This window comes from Zootoca vivipara, chromosome 9, assembly GCF_963506605.1.
Source record: "Zootoca vivipara chromosome 9, rZooViv1.1, whole genome shotgun sequence".
NCBI lineage: Eukaryota > Metazoa > Chordata > Lepidosauria > Squamata > Lacertidae > Zootoca > Zootoca vivipara.
Window position 1 is genome coordinate 69073704 of NC_083284.1, and position 17933 is coordinate 69091636.

The window sequence follows — 17933 nt, forward strand, 5'->3', positions numbered from 1 at the left end:
TCTATTATAATCTTTTTGAATTGTTAGTGCAGGATTTGTATCTAGTTTCTATGATGCATGAATGGTCTAGGTGCTGCAACAAGAATATTACTATTAGGCTGTAATTCTATGCACACTTACCCAGGAGTAAGCCACACTGAATTTACTTCTGAGTAAGCTTACTTCTGAGCAAACATGTATGGGCTTGCACTGTTGTGTTATTATATTCACACTTATCACACATATTCACCCAGTGCCAATTCCTCTTCCATCCAAGCAGCAGAGCCTACAGGGACTGCACTCAACATTTTCATTTGAGATTTTTGAGCCATGCACTCACCTGAAAAGCCTTTTAGGTGGTAAAAAAACAACTAAGGGGATTTATCCCCCCCACCCCCTTTCATAGGACAGCTACAGGCTCAATTTACATAAAATGATGGGGGAGTGGTAGGTAGCTGATTAACTGGGACGCAGGTGGCGCTGCGGGTTAAACCACAGAGCCTAGGGCTTGCCAATCAGAAGGTTGGCGGTTCGAATCCGTGCAATGGGGTGAGCTCCCGTTGCTCGGTCCCAGCTCCTGCCAACCTAGCAGTTCGAAAGCACGTCAAAGTGCAAGTAGATAAATAGGTACCGCTACAGCGGGAAGGTAAATGGCGTTTCCGTGCGCTGCTCTGGTTTGCCAGAAGCAGCTTTGTCATGCTGGCCACATGACCTGGAAGCTATACGCCGGTTCCCTTGGCCAGTAAAGCGAGATGAGCGCCGCAACCCCAGAGTCGGTCACGACTGGACCTAATGGTCAGGGGTCCCTTTAAATTTTAGGTAGCTGATTATTGACCTAAGTCCTAATCCCACTTTCAGGGTGAAATCCATAAACTAGGTCTCCCTTCCAACAAGGGAACTGGGGAACTTGATTGACTTGTTGAGGTGCTAAGATTTGGTGATTTGTATGTGTGTGTGCCAATCTACTACACTTGCTTTTTCTACCCATAATTTCTTTCTTTCCATATTTGTCAAGAATTTGATCCCCAAAGTGGGAGGATGTTTAGGGTGGCAGGAGAGGATATATTGTTTATTAATATCCTTCGTAAGTTGCGCTAGCAAGTTCCTTTACTTAGCAGAGTTTACATTCCCCTTTTTACATGCACAGCAGATAGCTGGTTGCAGGCTTGTGTAAGCCTCTCACTATTATACAACTCAGTCTGTCTCAGGCTGAATTGTACGTTTCTGGTAAGTTCCCTTGAATCCCTCTTAAAAGAATAAAGACACCACAATCTTATTCATAAGTCAATAAAACTTTACTTACATCAGGCAGAGCACAGTGTGATCCCTGAAGGCAGACTTAGTTACAAAAATTTACATGTGGATGTACCCCATATGGAGGAATGATCCCAGTGTCTCTGCTAGCTGAGAAGCTAGCAGGGCAGTCCTAGCTAGAAGCTGGTCAAATGAAGAAGGAAGTGAAAAAGAGAGAGAGTGTACTGTGTGACTCATCCTTTGGTTACCTGGACAGGTAAGGTCACACCCACCTCTAGTCACATGCAAAGGAAGGATACTCTAGCCCAGGAGAAAATAGGAAGTTTCGACTGGCTGGACCAAACATTCCCTTGCATGTCTTCCCTAGCATTATAAGGAATGTTGTACTTGACTGCTCCTAGTGAATTACATCCCACACAAATATCTGTCATTACTTGCAGACTCATTGACACAATGACGGCTGCATTTCTAGACACATTTGCCTGGGAGTAAGCTCCTACTGAACTCAAGGAGGCTTAGGTCTGAGTAGACAGGCATATGACTGCCCCATATACAATGTGCAGCGATATCCTCTGTAAGTCTATACAGAAGCAGATCCTCCCTATGTTTGATGGGGCTTACTCTCAGGTAAATCTGCATAGAAGTGCAGTTTAAACAGATAAGCTGAGCTGTGAGTTGACTCTATGCTGCAATGCTCGCATAGAGCAATAAAATGTTTATTGCAATGAGTCCATAGAAAAATTGGATTGTGCTTTTTAAAATCTGGGCACACTCACAACTACAGTTCCAATAAGGCTCCATTCAATCACATCCTGGTATACAATGGCTAAAGTCACTGAGGTAGCTGTGGCCCTTTTACTTCCTTGATTTAAAACAGAGAAGGTGTTATTCTCTCTCTCTCTCTCTCTCTCTCTCTCTCTCTCTCTCTCTCTCTCTCTCTCTCTCTCGTGTGTGTGTGTGTGTGTGTGTGTGTGTGTATGTGTGTGTGTGTGTGTATATATGTATATATATGTGTGTGTGTGTGTGTGTGTGCGCGTGTGTAGGGACCTAGGTGGCACTGTGGGTTAAACCACAGAGTCTAGGGCTTGCTGATCAGAAGGTCGGCGGTTCGAATCCCTGCAACGGGGTGAGTCGGACACGACTGGACCTGATGGTCAGGGGCCCCTTTACCTATATACGGTGTGTGTGTGTGTGTGTGTGTGTGTGTGTGTGTGTGTGTGTGTATATATATATATATATATATATATATATATATATATATATAATGTTGCAGTATAAATATACATTCCCTGGTCATTATTACACAGCTGGTTTTGGATGCTTGGTCTGCAGAATGGTTACAAGTCACACTTACGCATAATGTGGAGATGCACTTGAGGGAAATTACGCTTGGTTTTTATAAAATTGCTGAGCATTATAAGCTGGACACCATTTTTTTTCTGAAACAGATAATTGCAAATTGCTACATTGGATCCACAGCTTTAGGTCTCTAGCTTATCCCTCATACATGGAACTGAAATTTGCTTCCTTTCATTGGTTTTGCTAAACATTATATAAATGCCCTTCTCAAAGTTTATTAAACAACATATACGAGGGCCATGAAGCTTATGTTTATGTGTTTGCCTTGACTTTTGTTCTCTTCCTGTCTTGTCATGGTAAAAAAAACTTTAAAAATGAGCCTCCAACCCTTGTTTTCTGTTTTAAAACTGAGAAATGAGCCATACTCATAGCAGTGTTTTGTTTTGTTTTTAAAAAGAACAATATATCTGGTTTTAACTCTGAACCAATGCCTTAAATTGTACGTTTTTGGAAGAAACAAGTGAAGCACATTAAAGTGGTTTTATGTTAATTCAGGACTAATGTGCAACAGTTTTTTCATCACACACTTACTGCTCTCACACACACATACAAGGCAGGTGAACTTTGTCAAGCTGCACTCAGCAGAAGTCATAGAGTCAGCCATTCAGTGAAATAATTGCTGTTGTCTTGAGACTGGATGTTACTTCAGCATTGGGTCTGAGGTAACAGATGTGACAGGCCAATGTGGTGATTAACTATGTGCCCTCAGGCTCACCAAGGATGAGGGATTGCGTACATGCCAGAGGCATGTGCATATACATATATATATATATATATATATATATATATATATATATATATATAATCGCACCCACACACTTAAAAACAAATGCTTTATTCCATCAAACTGCGACAGTAGGCCATTGCGAGTAACTGTATAGGTCACGGAACCTTTGGGACTGTCATGGAAAGTTTAAGAGCAAAAGGACCCCAAAAACTTTCTTTCCCGCCTCTTGGAGCAGGGTGTTCAAAAATAACCTGGCTGTTTGAGGTAGCCAAGGATATAAAATGGAACTAAAGGGGTTAGCTTTTGCCAGCTGCCAGTGAGTTTCCAGGGAGCTGCTCATGGGCTACCAAATTTGAGAAGATTGAGAAACCGCTAAGGGCTGAGAGGCTTAAATGGGGTATGCAGGAAGCACTTCTTTTGAGCATCAGGTAAGGAAACTGGATATATTTAGACCAGAAATTAAAGTGGAATATGCTGATGCCTTCCAAATTTTTAAAATCATTTTTAAAAAAAGTTGGGTAAGGGATGAGTGGAGAGAAGCTGTATCTTCTGTTAGGGCCAAAAAGGTATGTGTATATGTGTGCTCTGCTCAATCATTTCACGGGAATTGTCTCCTCTGAGGCCACAATGAGGACATTTGTCTTGTTACTATCATTCTCCCCAAGCCCATTAGTTTGGGGTCAAGCAATACATGATAACATGGGTAGCCAAACTAAGACCCGGGTGCCGGATCCGGCCCAATTGCCTTCTCAATCCAGCCTGCGGGCGCTCCGGGAATCAGCATGTTTTTACATGAATAGAATGTGTCTTTTTATTTAAAATGCATCTCAGGGTTATTTGTGAGGCCTGTCTGGTGTTTTTTACATGAGTAGAATGTGTGTTTTTATTTAAAATGCATCTCTGGGTTATTTGTGGGGCATAGGAATTCGTTCTTTTTTCTTTTCTTTTTAAAAAAATATAGTCTGGCCCCCCACAAGGTCTGAGGGATAGTGGACCGCCCCCCTGGTGAAAAAGTTTGCTGACCCCTGCATTACAATAATCAAAAGCATGCTTAATTTGGGTTTTTGAAAGGAGAAATAAGGCAGCTGTGGGACCCTGGCTGTACTCTCAATGCAGATCAGGGACCCAAAAGGTTTCCTGCTGAATCCTCTATTCAGGCCCAGTTAATTCAATGGAGACAGCATTGATTGCCCTAGTGATGGATGGATGACCTGTGCTGGGCATTGGACAGACATCTCTGTTGGTTCTACTGGACCTCACAGCAGTTGTAGATACGACCAACCATGGGATCTTTCTGGGGTCTTTGTCTGGGATGGGACTGGGGGGCTGGACAAGGCTTTGTGTTGGTACTGGTTCTTTGATGGTGCTAAGCAACTTCTGTTCAATGCCTTGGCCACTGTCTTATGATGTCCCATTTTCTCACCCATGTTTCATATTTAGTTAGACAACCAATTTTACATACCACTTGATTTTGATAAAATCTCTAGCAGTAAATCAGAAATATTAAAGTTATCAATAAAACAGAAGCAAATAATCAAAACACTTCAAAGACAATAAAATCAACAACATACTAAACAGAGATTAACAAAGCATGTCAACATCTTTGTGTGTGAATAGGCTTGCCTAAACAAAAATGTTTAAAGAATTGCCAAAAACAGTAGGGTGAAGGTGCCGCTGAATGTCAGTAGGCAAGGAGTTACATTGTTTTGGTCTCTACATATATAAAAGGCAGGGAGTTTCAAAGTGTAGATGCTGCCACACTAAAAGGCCCGTTTCTTCCACGTGCAGAACGAGTATTGTGTGGCTCCTGTAAGAGTGCCAGTTCTTTAGATCAAGGTGGTTGAGTGAGCACATAATGGGTGAATTAAGAAAGAAACAACATTGCTAAAGATAATAATAACCAACAGGCTGCATTCAGTGATGCAGGAAGAACGAAAAGGGGATTTGGAATGGGCAGTAATGGCACCTGCTCTTGCCCTCATAGTGGTAATACACTATTTTCAGTAAGACTGTACTTCTTTTACCAAAGCAAGTTCATCTAAGTGCTGCATCATTCTTTATCTAGAGAATCTTTAGAGGCTCTACAGTTCATCAGAAATAGCATGAAATAAATGCGACAAAAACAATTCAGGCTAGAAATAGATAAATTTCAGTGCTGTAAAACAAATGGAATTTAATTTGTGCCTGGGCTCAGTCCTGTAATTTGTCTTAAATACTGCGTAATACTATATATACCAGGCACCCCCAAACTGTGGCCCTCCAGATGTTTTGGCCTACAACTCCCATGATCCCTAGCTAGCAGGACCAGTGGTCAGGGAAGATGGGAATTGTAGTCCAAAACATCAAAATGAAATATATGGTTCATGCCCAACACTTTGTCCCCTAACAACACTGCAAGGTAGATTAGACCAGGCATCCTCAAACTGTGGCCCTCCAGATGTTTTGGCCTACAACTCCCATGATCCCTAGCTAATAGGACCAGTGGTCGGGGAAGATGGGAATTGTAGTCCAAAACATCTGGAGAGCCGAAGTTTAGGGATGCCTGGAATAGACTGAGAAATCACCCAGTCTAAGGTCTAATGCCATCCATTGAGCTTTATGGCTGAGTGGGGATTTGAACCTGACCTTCTGTAAACTACTGCTCAAATCACTATACCACCCCAACTCACAAATGTAGTAGCTCCCTCAGGGTAAAGGGAGCTTGGACTGAACCCATTTTGTTTGATATGCATTATGTTACGTTTTATTTTGTATTATTTCTTTACAGACTTGTGATCTTCTCCTATGCCTTTAAGCTGGTATGGAACAGTCTGTAGGAATTGGGCTCTTTATCTGCACATACTGTAGATAGAGGGTGATTTCCCTGTAGTCCTTTGTTTCCTTAGTAATTGGATAGTCTGTTCTCTGAAACTGACTTGCAAAATGTGTGCTTTTTTTCTGTGCTTCCTCAAGAAGACAACATGATGCAAAAAAACAATAGGAAAACATTAAATGCATACATTTTTTTATAAACAGATGCAACATGAAAGGTGTTTTTTTAAAAAATAATGGAACAACTTAAGAAAGAACCTAATCGTGACAATAAATAGCTTAATAACAATTAATGTTTGATTTCAGAGTTCCAAAACCATTTCTGAATACTTCAGCGTAATGAATGCCTCTAGCAGCAATAAGGAAGTGTTGCATTGCCATCCATCCCTTTCCTTCACATTTATTAGCAATGTTTTCTGCCATTTTCTGTTACAAAACAATGAGCATATTTAAAAGCAATGTATCTAAACCAGGAGTGTCAGATAGAGCAGTGGTCCTCAACCTTGGGCCTCCAGATGTTTTTGGCCTACAACTCCCATGATCCCTAGCTAGCAGGACCAGTGGTCAGGGATGATGGGAATTGTAGTCTCAAAACATCTGGATGCCCAAGGTTGAGGACCACTGAGATAGAGGACCAAACCTCCGGCAAAGAAGCTGTGCTCAGAATTCTGCCCTTCATAAACACCACCGGTTTGTAAACCCCATTTGTAGCCTCCCCCCTCAATGTCTCAAATTAATCTTCTGAGTACTGAGATATTGATTCGGTGAATCAAGTTTAATTTTATTTTGGAGAATGGTTGCAAAAGAAGTAACCTGTTTCATGTTCAGAAAATAATAAGGAATTGTGCAAAGCTTCCAGACAATGCATTAAAAGACCTTAAACAATAAGTAGTCATGAGAACCAGTGAATATAGATTTTTGTAGATCTAACACCATGGCTGTAAAGACAGATAGCACTGGGATTTGATCAAGCAAGTACAGTTTCTATCAGTGTACATTTCTCCTTTCTTTTGTATGATTAAAAAAATCCAGAGGCAAAAGCATAGCTGTAAGAATGGGGGAGATTAAAAGAGAAAGATTATAGAGTTGTTGATGTGTAGGACTGTTTTGCTCACTCAGGATATTAGGGAGGGCAATGGAGGTTGGTTGGAATTCACAAAACGAGCAAAGAATTTGGCTTTTTGAGGGGATTCAGATATTCAGTACAGTACTGTGTTGCTCCTGTTGGGGCAGACCTCCTTCTGAAGCGTTAGGCCTGTGTCTGGCTTGTACCACTTGAAAAGGGTTTCAAATTGGCAGTTGCAGAACTATTCTGATTGCCATACTGTCATGCCTAATGGTGGCAATAACCTGAAGCTGTATGTAGTACATGTTCCAGAAAGAGGAACAGGATCCAATCCCTGAGAAGGCGGCTGTACTTTTGGAGTGCCATAAACATTGTGCTTTGGTAGCAGAATTCTAGGAGGCCCCACTTTAAATATAAAATTGCAGGGTGTTGTTGTTAAAAAGCCAACTATCTTCACTGCTCATTGGTGTGGAAATTGAGGAAGTGTTCAGACTGGAAACTTAGGGAATACATGTTTGAAACAATTTCAGTGTGACTTCTCAACACTCAAGGAAGATATTACATTATATTGTATGCTTTTCAAGGGACCCTTATGAATGAGTCTGAGAGGTGAACACATTGTCTTTCAATCTGACCTCTCAGCCTCATGCTGTTGCATCCTTCTCACCCCTCCCTTTAAGAATAGGTCAAGACAGCAATTCTGGGGACAAAATGGTGTCTTGAATGTGCACGCTGGTGTTGTGAACAGGATAGACAGGCCAAAGGTCTTCCCTCACTTAGGTCTCTGCCTCTTAATTCTAATGCCATTATTACTAACCATTATCTGTACCCCTGTAGAGAATGAAAGTCATTCAGAATGGGCTGCCAATATTTAATATGGGCCAACTACGATTGTGTATTACTGCATATTCAGCTATTTGTGGCTTCTTGGCAACATTCTTCTTGGTGTCAGAAGAATTGCTTGCTATAGGAAAAAGTGTGGGAATTTGCAGCCTAAATAACTTTGCATGTTTTGCTAACTTTGGATATGAAGGGGTTAAGACACAAAGAGTTCCTGATTGCTAGAGAGGGCATTGTGTGACATCATTTCCCTTGAGTTCTCTGGTGGGAGAAAGACAAAAGCGTTTAATCCTTTCTACTTCCCTCGCCTTAGAACTCATGGCTCTTTTCCACCAAACTTCTGTCACAGACAGACATCTCTCTGGTCTCTGCTCAAAGCATTTTGAACTCAACTATGCATTTTGCTTAGTTAGATGGTCAGGGGTCCCTTTACCCTTTACCTTTATGCATTTTGTAATCTAGAAGTAGAACTTGCCTATCTTGTTTTCATTACTGTTACTGCTGGAATCAAGTGCAATATTTTATGTAAGTAAAGTCTATTTTTATGCTTAAGCTACAGTCTTTTGCATTATCATCTTAATGAAGAGGGAGAAGAGGGAAATCCCGTCTGTTACCACAGCCTAGATGAGGCTACACAGCCAAGTCCCAAAGTTTCCATTTTAAAACAGCAAGGGATGGTGTTTTAAACTCTGATAACTAATTGGTTTAAGTTTAAACGCCCCACTCACACCCGTAATAGGGAGGATCAATTGTAAAATATATCCCATCCTGCCTATAAAATCCATCTAAGAAATGGTTCATGCTCTCAACTGTCTCTATAATGTATCTCAGACTATGGCAGCATGGATCAATCACTCTCAGGTTATGTGTAACATCATCCCAAAATGCAGGGAGAGTTGCTATAAATGTATTCGGTTGGATTCAGATGGTGGCTGCAATCGTATACACTCTTAGCCACACATCCCCAAACTTCGGCCCTCCAGATGCTTTGGACAACAATTCCCATCTTCCCCAACCACTGGTCCTGTTAGCTAGGGATCATGGGAGTTGTAGGCCAAAACATCTGGAGGGCCGCAGTTTGGGGATGCCTGCTCTTAGCTGTGGGCAAGTTGAATTCAATGGAGAAGTCACTTTTTAGATGGAATTTAATCACAAACGTCAGTTTGTGCAGTTATGGCTTCTGGAAAGGTCTTGTGCAGCAAATACACTTATTTCCCAGACCAGCCTTTTACAACAAAGGAAATGCCCTGGGCATTGTGGGATAACACCTGGTTTCATTCATGCAATGGGGGGGGCATATTTGCTTGTGGGGAAATGAAGGGCGCAGCCAGAGGCAAAAGTAGGTGGAGAAGTACATTTGATTCCTAAAGGTAAAGGTAAAGGGACTCCTGACCATTAGGTCCAGTCGTGACCGACTCTGGGGTTGCGGCGCTCATCTCGCTTTACTGGCCGAGGGAGCCGGCATACAGCTTCCAGGTCATGTGGCCAGCATGACAAAGCTGCTTCTGGCAAACCAAAGCAGCACACGGAAACGCTGTTTACCTTCCTGCTGTAGCGGTCCCTATTTATCTACTTGCACTTTGACGTGCTTTCGAACTGCTAGGTTGACAGGAGCTGGGACCGAACAACGGGAGCTCACCCCGTCGCAGGGATTCGAACCGCCGACCTTCTGATCAGCAAGCCCTAGGCTCAGTGGTTTAACCCACAGCGCCACCTGGGTCCCTACATTTGATTCCTACCTTTGTGAAATACGCTACATTCCAGCTATGCAAAGTGCAGGTTTCTGTTAACAAACCTCTCTCCATCAGACAAGTAACAGGCATTGTCATCACAGGTCAATAACAGACGTGTTCCAACCATGCAAAAATCCTTGAGAAGATGCAGAGCAAGACCAGTGAATGGGTGGCTCAGTTAGGGAGACTTGGAGGGGCTGCATTAAGCCCCCGAGTCAATGCATTCTCACTGCTTCCTGGACTGAGCAAAAAAAAAAAACCCCACACAACAACAAATGCCTGCCCGTATGTTTTTCTAACTCAGGCATCTCCAAACTCGGCCCTCCAGATGTTTTGGGACTACAACTCCCATCATCCCTGACAACTGTTCCTGTTAGCTAGGGATGATGGGAGTTGTAGTCCCAAAACATCTGGAGGCCTGAGTTTGGAGATGCCTGTTCTAACTCCTACTCTATGATTCTAACTTCAAACTTAAATTGATTGCATCAAAGCCTTTAAAGTAGCTTCCCTGCAAAATGTCTATCAGCCGATGCATACTTTTTGTCAGATATAAATCTGAGGCACAGCCCACCCCAGAAAAAAAAAAGTTTCCTTCTAACACGTATAAGAGTGAAAACTACCAGACATCAGAGAAGCCCATCTGGCTTTTCTCTGCACTGAATTTTCCTCCTTTAAGGGCAAGTAATTCTGCTGCTTTGGAATGGAGCTTCTTCTCAGTCTTTTCTGCTCCTCTAAGCCTGGACAGCAGAAGTGAGCTCAGCCAGCAAAAAAGTGGGGAGGGTTTGGCTTCCTCCACAGGTGTGGTCCTTTTGGTCTAAAATGTGGACATCTCGCCCTCTCAGTACTTAATAGGCTTAACAGGTGCGTCTGATGCTGTCCTGTAACATTCGACCAACAGCTGGAAGTCATTGAGATTGAATCCTGACAAGACAGAAGTACTGTTTGTGGGGGACAGGAGGCGGGTGGGTGTGGAGGACTCCCTGGTCCTGAATGGGGTAACTGTGCCCCTGAAAGACCAGGTGCGCAGCCTGGGAGTCATCTTAGACTCACAGCTGTCCATGGAGGCACAGGTCAACTCTGTGTCCAAGACAGCTGTTTATCAGCTCCATCTGGTACGCAGGCTGAGTCCCTACCTGTCCACTGACTGTCTCTCCAGAGTGGTGCATGCTCTAGTTATCTCTCGCTTGGACTACTGCAATGCGCTCTACGTGGGGCTACCTTTGAAGGTGACCCGGAAACTACAACTAATCCAGAATGCGGCAGCTAGACTGGTGACTGGGAGCGGCCGCCGAGACCACATAACATCGGTCCTGAAAGACCTACATTGGCTCCCAGTACGTTTCCGAGCACAATTCAAAGTGTTGGTGTTGACCTTTAAAGCCCTAAACGGCCTCGGTCCGGTATACCTGAAGGAGCGTCTCCACCCCCATCGTTCTGCCCGGACACTGAGGTCCAGCTCCGAGGGCCTTCTGGCGGTTCCCTCACTACGAGAAGCCAAGTTACAGGGAACCAGGCAGAGGGCCTTCTCGGTAGTGGCACCCACCCTGTGGAATGCCCTCCCACTAGAGGTCAAAGAGAACAACAATTACCAGACCTTTAGAAGGCATCTCAAGGCAGCCCTGTTTAGGGAAGCTTTTAATGTTTGATGGATTTCTGTATTTTAATGTTTGATGGATCTCTGTATTTTAGAATTTCTGTTTTGTTGGAAGCCGCCCAGAGTGGCTGGGGGAACCCGGCCAGATGGGCGGGGTATAAATAATAAATTATTATTATTATTATTATCAAAAGTTAAAGAATCAGTGTTATGGCTTCCACTCTGCTTCTAAGCTAGATTTAAGCAAGCATGAATAAATGGGAAATACCATTGCCAGATGAAAACCTCAAAGAAAATGATCATATAAGGGTGAACAGTTTACCTAAGAAGGCAGTCAGTCCGTTGGTAGATGGGCTATTTATGGCAGGAACTGAAAGTCTATTTCCTACTTTTTCTGTGTTATAAGATTGAAGGCTTTTCAATCTGCATAAAGCAGATATCCAGCAGGTGCAACTATTCCATTACTGTATCTCTGGTTTGTAAAAATGAGACCAGTTGAATTTCTGCCTGTTGTGCCATTGTTACAAGAAACTGGGGTGCTTAGTGAGAGGGTGTAGCAGTCTCCTTTTAGCCCATGATAACAGCTTGATTCCTCCAACAGAAAGCCAATAGGTGCAACCTTCCACACTGCAATTTAGGCAGCGGGAAAGGTGCACCAGTGGGATGTCTACCTGTCACACAGCTGTTAAAACCACAGTAGCCAGCAGAAGGTGGGTATGATGCGCACAGCCAAGGGAGGAATGGGGGTCTTGATTTTTCTGGCTGAGGTTTTAGCTCGATGATCCCACGGCCCCGCTAAAATCACCGGGCTTCCTTTCAGGATAGGGGATTCAGGCTTGCAACCACTCGTTCCCTCAAGCGCTCCTGCTTCCAAGTAAGCATCATTCGCAGCCTTGGGGCCCCCTCCTCTGCGCGCACCAACTCGGGACGCCATTCTGGAGGATAGCGAAGTAAGTCCTGCGGGGCTTTACTTCCCAATAAAAACCCATACACTCCTCATCGGCTGGTTAGGGCCCTCCTGCCCTCTCTGCCTAGCCACTTCCCCCGTGTTTCCTTTCCCCTTCCACGGATCTACCCCCTTGCGCAAGTGAATCAGCAGCCGGGGGTGGACAAGAGGTCCCTCCGCGCGCGCTTGCAGAGGCTCGGTGCGTCTTTGCGCGCGGCGAGGTGAACGGAAGAAACTCCCTCTCTGAGTTCTCCCGCCGCTTGCCCTCCCCACAAAAGGTGGGGGTTGTCGAGATAGAGGCGCTGCCCTGGAATCTTCTCACACAGAGGCTCCAGCCGACACGGGACCCGCCTGCTCGCTGCACCTCTGCCTGCCCGTTGCGCGCCGGGCGCTTCCATCACCGCCGCCAGCCATGAACGCCAGGAGAGTGGCCAGCATCTCTGCCCAGCTGGAGGAAGCCGGCTCCACAGGCGGTAGGGCTGCCAGCGCAGCACGGGGCTTTTCCTAGCTCGGTTTGGGGCTACTATGGCAGGCTTTTTGCCAGCCTTTCGCATGCGCTTTTTGCAAATATTTGTGCGTTTGGTTTGCAAGCAAATGCTGTGCTCGAGGGTCGCATGGCAGCAGCGACAAATCCTGCCGGCTGGCGTGTGTGTGTGTGTGTGTGTGTGTGTGTGTGTGTGTGTGTGTGAGAGAGAGAGAGAGAGAGAGAGAGAGAGAGAGAGAGAGAGAGAGAGAGAGAGAGAGAGAGAGAGAGAGAGAGAGAGAGAGAGCGTATGGTTTCCTTCTCCAACCTTGCTGGTACTGATTTTTTTTCCTTGAAATAAAGGAAAGAGGAACTAATATATTTGAATGCCAACATGCTCTACATCTGTTTCCCTTTATAGCCCTGTTGCTAACTCACGTTTGAAGAACTTGATCGGTCACCCCTCAGGATGAGTGATAAGCTAGTTGGGTTTCTCGTTTACGTAGGGGATATAACATCTGAATGGAAAGCAGCGGGGTTTACTTCGGAGTAAACACGCAAGGGATGGTAGGAGGGCGAGGGAAATATGTTGGGGTGTCTCTAGCGTTGGTCGTATTCAGAGTAGACCCATTGATGTTAATGCAGTTGACTTGGGTTCCTTAATTTCATTGGGTTTACTCTGAGTAAAACTTACTTGGATACTTTCCCCTACTTGCAATCCTGCAATCTGCCCTTTCAGAATAATGCCATTTAGAGTGAGGTTTGTTTCCAAACCTCCCTTCTCCTTGGCTTGCCCCTGCTATGATCAATTTCTTCTATTCTGCATTTAAAATGATAGTTGTTGGCTGGCATGCAGAAATTCAGTAGGTGTTATTTTTCTGGAACAAAGTTCAGGAAGAGCTTCCCCTGCTAAATTTCTGCAGGATAGGCTCCTGAGCCTAAATGGGAGTGGGGCTTTAGAAACCGGTAACATTTATAACCTGATCCTAAGCATGTTTACTTGGCAGTTACGAAGATAAAATAAAAACGGTTCTTTACCTAGTGGCAACTTATCACTGTCTGCATTGAACCACCTAGTCTGCAATCCTAAACTAACTTTGAGCTGGGTGTGGGACCAAGCTAGGGCTTTGTTTTTTGTGAGTTCTGCATTCTTAAAAAAAGCATTTTTGTTTTGGATCTTGGTAAGGAAGCACTTGGAGGGTTACGTCTTAATGTGGCTCTTAGGGTGTCATGGGTCCAGACCTCAGATGGCTATTAGAAGTTCCACAAAAGGCAGGATTTCTTCCAGAGTTGTGTTTTCAATAGCAGTGTCTCGCAACAGGAGAAGCACATCAGCGGAAATGTTGCCTTTTAACCTAATTAGAGCCTGGGTCCTTGTTGCCACCAACAAAGTGTTGCAGTTGAGGGTATCCGGTGACGGGTGCTGAGTTTAGAGATGAAATGAGGACATCAAGCTCACCCAGACAGGTCAATGTCGACATGTTTAAATATATGTTACTTTAAAAAAACAACTAATTTTAATTATTTTAAAATGTTTTAACTGTTTCTTGCTGATAATTTTAAGACATCTTGCAAACCCACTTAGTGTTTTTATTACAAACAAGTGTTATATAATTTTTGTTAAGTCAAGGAGTTTGTTGCAGTCACAGTATAACCATAGGTATATATGTGCATTTATGTGAATCAAAACAGGTTGCTCATGCCTCATCGGCATTGAATTCCTTATTAAACACCACAATCACTTAAGTTTTCATACTGGTACGACAAACTGAAGAACATCATGCATTTTATTTCTCCAAAAATCATGCCCTAATTAAGAGATTGAGAAACACACCAGTTGCTGCCCTCATAGTCCGCAAACCACTTTTTTGTTTTGAAACGACAAGGACTCTTGAAAGTTGTTCAGACCACCAGGGGGTCGCGTGACCTGGTCTAAGCTGGGTACAGGAGCACACCGCCATGCAAATATAGAGTAAAAGATTAAGAAATGGGGCCCCAAATGCATGTTTGGGTTAAAAGTGGGTCCCGAGTCTAAAGATAACATTGTCTAGACAAGGATTTCCCAAACTTGGGTCTCCAGCTTTTTTGGACTACAATTCCCATCATCCCTGACCACTGGTCCTGCTAGCTAAGGATGATGGAAGTTGTAGTCTAAAAAGAGTTAGAGACCCAATTTATGAAACCCTGGTCTAGACTTGGTTGTCAGCCCTCCCAGGCTCTGCTTTTGGAGGTTTAGCATTAGCAAGCTCCAAGAAATCTAGCTATGGCGGTGTATCCCATTTGTAGCAGGGGAAAAAATGTATTTTTTTTCTCAAGCCAGAATCATTCATGTTCATCCATAACATGCTGCTTTCAAGCTAGATTGATGCTAGGGGTCTGTCTTCCACAAGGGTGAGTACACAAATGGGAACACATTTGAAAACTCTCTCTTTGAGTAGGTTATCTATGCCTTTTCCTCTCTGCACATGCCCCAACTGAATGAGGAAGGAAGTGGCCATTGTGATCTTGGTATATCCCCACCCGCAATGCCATTGAGCAGGTGCAGATACTTCCCCCAATTGGCCAGGACTGCCTACACCTGTTTTAATTTGTTTTCAATTTGATTCTGCATTACCCCACATTGTGTCAATCTAGGAAAAAACAAGTGCCCAGTCTTTTTTGTTTTGAGAATAAAATGTCTTGTGTACGTAGCCTATATTTCTATGCCAGAAGAAGTTCCCCCTGCTAAATCTCTGCATGCTGCTAGTGACAAAGAGGAAGTTCTGCTGAAAAAATAATTATTAAAAAACTGCTGCTGTAACAAATTGGTTTTGGTGGAAATCCTCAAATGTGAGCTGTTCATTAAAATACGAGCGGGTGATGGCATGACAACTACATGACATGATCTTGAGTGTGTGTCTTAAATAAAGGAGGGAGACACAGTTAGAAGGAATCTGCCGATGGAGGGTGGATCAGCGATCCAAAAATTCTTCCCACTCGCACAAGCCGGGGGTTTGGATGCAACCAATATAAAATATAGTTTGCAGAAACATCTTGTTTCTCTGTCCTTGGAACTGTAAAACTGTTAGGTTCTGCCAGTGTAGCGAGGTGTGTTGGCCTTGAGTGCAGATTCATAAACAACAGAGGAGCTGTAGACTCTGCCTGCTCTTTTGCTCTTGAAACAGCAACGGATGTGTTGAAGGGGTCAGTTTTAACTCATTTAGTGTTGCCGGGATGATGCGCATTCGTGGGACTGCTGCAGGTGTACCATGACAGAGTCTCACCTCACTCAATGAGTCATAGGTAGGCAAGGTTGCCAACTTCTATTCCTACCAGGGCTCCAGGATTTTTCACAGCAGCTTGAAATGCAGGAATTGAGTTGATGTAGCTTTTCTCATTGGTTTATCACCTGCTATATGTGCCAGGCTGTTGTGAAGGCCATAAAGGCCTGCCATGAAAGAAAGGTGGCAACTATAAAAGTGAATCTGTCTGTGAGTTGTGTAGTTTCACTTTAATTAATTCTTTCACTTCAATTAATGATTTGGAAATGTTTTAAGATCCATAATTGGATCCCTATTAAAATGGATGTAAATTTCTGTAGGGGATGTGGTGGCACTGTGGTCTAAACCACTGAGCCTCTTGGGCTTGCCAACCAGAAGGTCGGCGGTTTGAATCCCTGTGACGGGATGAGCTCCCGTTGCTCTGTCCCAGCTCCTGCCAACCTAGCAGTTTGAAAGTACGCCAGTGCAAGTAGAGAAATAGGTACTGCTGCGGTGAGAAGGTAAGCAGCGTTTCCATGCACTCTGGTTTCTGCCACTGTGTTCCATTGCTCCAGAAGCGGTTTAGTCATGCTGGCCACACGACCAGGAAAGCTAGTCTGTGGACAAACGCCGGCTCCCTCGGCCTGAAAGCGAGATGAGTGCCGCAACCCCATAGTCGCCTTTGACTGGACTTAACCATCCAGGGGTCCTTTACCTTTTACCTTTTTTACATTTCTGAACTGTATGTTGAAATAGAAGGGCCTGTTTGAATTTTAAGTAGTACAGTAGCTATTTGAGTGTGCGCTCTTACTTCTTTGGCAACTTTTGCTTTAAGCATTTTCGTGCATGCCTTTCGTGCATGCCGTTTAGTGACCCCTGTTTTTCTCTTAGTTTGCCAAAGGTCTTCTGCTGGTCCCAAGTTACCATGCCTGAGCAGAGACATTTTGCTTCCCAAAGGGAAGCAGCAAATGGGTAGTGATGAAGTGGGATATCAACTCCAAATTCCTCCTCCTCCTCCTCCTCCTCCTCCTCCTCCTCCTCCTCCTCCTCCTCCTCCTCCTCCTCCTCCTCCTCCTCCTCTTCTTGGCAAGGTGCACAATATCTTTTGGCACTTGAGGCATCCCACCAATGCCTCTCCCTTGGAGAAAAAATACAACAATGAATTAAACATCCAGCAATTTCCTGTCCTTTCATGACACCAGATTCCTCTGCCCAATGGCAGGGACAGCGCTGCGAGTCACCTTTGCTACAACTGATCCCCACTGCAAATTGCTTTTGAAAATCCCCTCCATTTGCCATACAGCATGAGAGGTGAGGGCTGCTCTTCTGCATTAGAGAAAACAGTTTAAAGATCTACTTGGTCTTGTAGAGCTAGATTTTTGGTTCCTTGGTATCTGACTGTTTCATTCTCTCCTCTACCCCTAGAAATCACAGATCAGATCTGCTGGGGCATTTAATGATGAATTAATAGACCTTTAATGTGGAATGTTCACTGGGGTCTTTCCAGCATAGAGAGACAAATGCAAGTAGTAGTGTTTTATTGTGAACGGATTTTTCAGTCTCCCTAAGCTGATGACTGAATATTTTTAGTTTTAAAATGATACTCAACAGTGATATTGGAGGAAAGGTGGGATAGAAATGCAATGAAATAAAATAAGTAAGTTATAAAAGCCCAGAAGCCCTATTTGACAAGCAAAACCATAGTGGGATGAATAAATATGAGCATAAGAATTGCAGGCAATAACTGTTGTCTTTCACCTAAGTCTCTGAAAACCTATTACCTGCTTTCAATGAACATCTGAGGTCTGAGGAACTCAGCACCTCACTGTTGCATGGCAAGTTTCATGTATTGGCTCAGCTGTATTTTAATAGAAACCTGAACTATTCCTGTTATGTGTTAAAAAGTGGCCCATATTCAGAGC